Raw genomic sequence first — 4,613 nt, forward strand, 5'->3', positions numbered from 1 at the left:
GGGCGCAACCCCACCCTTGTGGGCAGCCCGTATCTCCCCTGACGTGCACTCCAAGTTCCCTGGGTTGCTTTCCTTCCAAAAATAATTCTCCAGTTGATTTCGTTCCGTTTTGACTCCGTCTGATATTCCTTTTCCTCAAAACACTAAAATAGGCATAAAACAGCAAATCTGGGCCGGGCCTCCGGTTAATAGATTAGTCCCAAAAATAATATAAAAGTGGATAATAAAGCCCAATATTGCCTAAAACAGTAGATAAAGTAGCATGGAGCAATCAAAAATTATAGATACGTTGGAGACTTATCAGCGAGCACAATAGGGCCATTCCGCTTCACCTTGCTCAGCAAGTAGAATGTCTGTCGCATCTTTCTTTACCATCTGTAATAGTACAACTATAGAACCCTGGTTCACCATTCTTTATTTGGTGCTTATGTAATTCTTAAACATATGTACCTGTGAACCGAATAATGAATTGGTTGTTTGAACCTGATGGATATGAATAAAGCTATAGCCTACTTTCAAGTTTAAATTAGGTACAATTTTAAATAGCAGCAATTAAATTAGGGCAAAATTATGGTGTGCAGGTCATTACGGCGCGCACGGTTAATAAAGCACATCGTGTGTGATATACATCTTAATATGACATGGTTCATGGAGAGGAAACGTGTGTAACAGTGCACACAGTTGCCGTTTGCAAAGCGTGTGTGATGTCAGACACTATCACATATGGTGCGGGAAACTAAATGTGTGTGATTTTCTACCTATCGTACACGGTATATAATCATGAACTGTTTGTGAGGTGCTAGGCATCGTAAAGGTAGAGCCAGTTTGGCACGTGCCTGATCTGCCTGGTTTTAGGTAAAACCACAAAACTTCGACTACGATGGCAATGCGAGCACAAACGAGTAGCAAGGATCAAGTGTTTGGGATATTCGAGATGTCGGAAACGGTTATATAGGGACAACTGTATGCACCAAGGCCCTCTATCCCCGACGGTTTCTGGGACATGTGGGAAGGACCCCCTATCGCCCACACTCACTTGGTGACAGTTCCAAATGCCGTCGCGGAAAGGGGTTAAAAGTCGTTTGTATAGCACCGACGCGTACCAGTGCGAAGAGCACCTTTAGTCAGGTAGGGTGTACTCCTGCCCCCCCCCCCTCGAATTTGGCCGTTGTGGCATCCCTTCTCGCCTAGAGTTTTCAGGGGAAAAGGACTAAGGCCAGTATAGGTTAGTCTCCACCGTAGAGACGGATCGATCGATTGAGTCCAGGTCAAACCCTGAGCCCTCACAAGAGACAATCCACCACAAAGCATGAGTAGGGTCTTACATCGCAAGGTGGCCCGTACTTGGGTAAATCATCGTGTTCCTTCCTCCTTCCCTCTTCTTCGAACACATCGGAGCAAGGCCATGATGCAGAGTGCAGCAAGCCATAGCCTAGTGAAGTTCTCCATGCACACCCCAGAGTTCGAACCTTTCCTTGGGTCCGCGGAGCCCCAATTCCGACACTTGCCCATGTTGCAAGGTATGAAGTTTAGTAAGACTCAATGTCCAACTATGACAGAAGAAAGATAAAATATGAAAGTCGTCTCCTTTGCCTCAACCATAGGCTCTATCATGTATGCCATTTGTGCACTAGACCTGATGTGCGCCTTTCCATTAGTATGGTTGGTAGGTACCAAAGTGATCCAGGAGTGAAATACTAGACAACGGTAAAAAATATCCTTAAGTACCTAAAGAGGACTAAGGAAATGTTTCTCGTTTATGGAGGTGATGAAGAGCTCATTTTAAAGGGTTTTGTCGATGCTAGCTTTGACACTGATCCGGATGACTCAAAGTCTCAATCCGAATGCATGTTTTTTTGAATGGTGAAGCAGTCCGCTGGAGTAGCTCCAAGTAGAGCGTTGTAGACATAAAGATTATCAAAGTTACATACGGATTTGAAAGTTGTACATCGGTTGACTAAGCCTATTTCACGAGCAAAACATGATCACCACCAGAACTCCATGGGTGTTATATTTGTTACAGTGTAAAGTAGATTATTGGCTCTAGTGCAAGCGGGAGAATATTAAAAATATGCCCTAGAGGCAATAATAAAATTGTTATTTTCATATTTCTTTGTTCTTGATAAGTGTTCGTTCTCCATGCTATAATTTAGTTAACCTGAAACTCAAATACATGTGTGGATACATAAACAAACACTGTGTCTCTAGTGAGCCTCTACTATTTGATTGAAGATGGTTAAAGTTTCCTAACCATATACATGAGTTTTCATTTAATAATGAGATCACATCATTAGGAGAATGATGTGATGGACATACCCAATCATAAGCTTATCATCTGATTGTGTCACTTAGTTCATTTGCTACAACTTTCTTAATGTCAAGTATCTATTTATTTAGACCATGAGATCATGTCACTCCCTAATACTAGAAGAATGCTTTGTGGGTGCCAACCATCACTTCATAACTGGGTGATCATAAAGGTGCTATTCAGGTATCTCGGAAGGTACTAGTTGGGTTTCATGGATCAAGACTTGGATTTGTCACTCCATGTAACGAAGGGAATTCTCTGGGCCCTCTTGGTAATACAACATCCTAAGTAGCTTGCAAGCATGTGAAAAATGTGTTTGCTCACAAGGATATTGTACTATGAAGCGAGTAAAGAAAACTTGCTGTTACAAGATTGAACTAGGTATGGTGATACCGACGATCGTATCTCGGGCAAGTAAAATATCGCGAGACAAAGGGAATGGAATATGAGATTGCTGCAACCCTCGACATTGTGGTTAAAATGATAAAGATCTTCGTTGAATATGTGGGAGCCATTATGGGCATTCAAGTCCCGCTATTGATCATTGATAGGAGAGTTGTCTCGATCATATCCGTGTGTTCTCGAACTGTAGGGTCACACACTTAACGTTTGATAACACTAGGTTAGTAATGGAATATTCATAATGGTGATATCAAAGATAGTTCAGAGTCTTGGATGGGATCTGGGACATCGCGAGGAGCTTCAGGTGGTCCGAAGACAAAGAAAACATATATGGAAAGTATTTTTTGGGTTACCAGGAAAGTTCAGGATTTTTTAGTATTGTACCAAGAAGATTCTAGAAGGTTCCAGAGTGGGGCACACCTGCATAGAGCGACCCACATGGATGTGGGTGGTGGGCCAAGGCGCAACACCTCTGGTCCATAGGCACCAAAATTACCCCTAAAAGCAATAAGATCAAGTCCCGAAGGGATAATATCAAGATCCCTAAAAAGGAGGGCTCACAATCGGCGGGGAAGGAAGTAGGAGATTTCTTTCCCCCTTTGGTTCGCAGCCCTTAGAGGCTTGGGGGAGGGGCCAAGCCTCACCTCTCATGCCTATTAATAGAGGAGGGAGGGGATGTCCGCAACACCTGACATCCAGTTGCCGACAGCCTCCCCCTCGTTCCATATGTCCCTCGTCTGCACAATTCTTAGCGAAGCTCTGCTGGAGTTCCACCATAACTCCACCACCACACTGTCAGGCCTAGATCCTATCTACCTCTCCCTCTCACTTGATGGATCAAGAAGGAGACATCACTGAGCCATACATGTGCATATATCGGAGGTGTCGTTCGTGCGGTGTTGGATCGGATTGGATCGCGAAGAGTACGACTACGCCAACCATGTTCGTTAGAAAATTTCCGCTTTCGATCTACAAGGGTATGTAGAATTTCCCCACTTGTTGCTAGCATCTAGTAGGTTAGATCTTGGGTGGATTCCTAGGATTTTTTTGTTTTAAATGCAATGATTCCCAACAAACTTATCTTCTAGTTCTTGAACTAGCATAATATGTCACTACATAGCTAGAAGTTAATTCAACTATTGATTTATAAGGGAAGACTCTCAAAACACTCATATGACCAAACAATTTCTCCAAATTGTCTCTATCTATGAGATCTACAACTCCTACCCTGGGCCTTTTCAAGGCCATATCAAGATGTATCTAACCGGAACTTCAAATATTTTTGTGTGTTGTTAGAGTTTTTAAAAAGCAAAAGGCAAAAAAAGAAGCAACAAAAGTAACTAAGTAATATAGAAAACAAGGGAGTAAAGTAAACGAATGTAGGACCTATAATTATGATGTAATCTCCCTAGCAACGACATTACAAAATGGCTTGTTTCCTCATAACTAGGAAGACGTTGGCCCCAAAGTGGAAGGGTTTGTACCAAGTAGCAATTTCCCTCAAGTGACCTCAAGGTTTATTGAACCAACATGAGCTCAATAACACAACAAATGAGAAACCCTTGCACACAAAGATATGAAACTTCCTCGGTCCCCAACAGGACTAGTGAGATTGTTAGTCCCACTAGCTTCCTAGTTACAAAGGATTAAAAAGACATGGATTTGATGGAAAGTTGAAAAAAATGCAAAAGCAATAAATTAAAAGAGCATTGATTGAGATTGAAAGTCTCATAGATACATAATGGACTAAGGTCCATACGTTCACTAGTGATTTCTCCCAAAAACAAAGCATGGCATGGTAAACAAATTACAATTGACCACCGGTTAAATTACAACATTACTATGACTATCCATGGCATAATCAACATATGAGCATCACGTCCCAGTATTGATCATTATCCAA

The sequence above is a fragment of the Triticum dicoccoides genome, chromosome 6B (assembly GCF_002162155.2).
Source record: "Triticum dicoccoides isolate Atlit2015 ecotype Zavitan chromosome 6B, WEW_v2.0, whole genome shotgun sequence".
Taxonomy (NCBI): Eukaryota; Viridiplantae; Streptophyta; class Magnoliopsida; order Poales; family Poaceae; genus Triticum; species Triticum dicoccoides.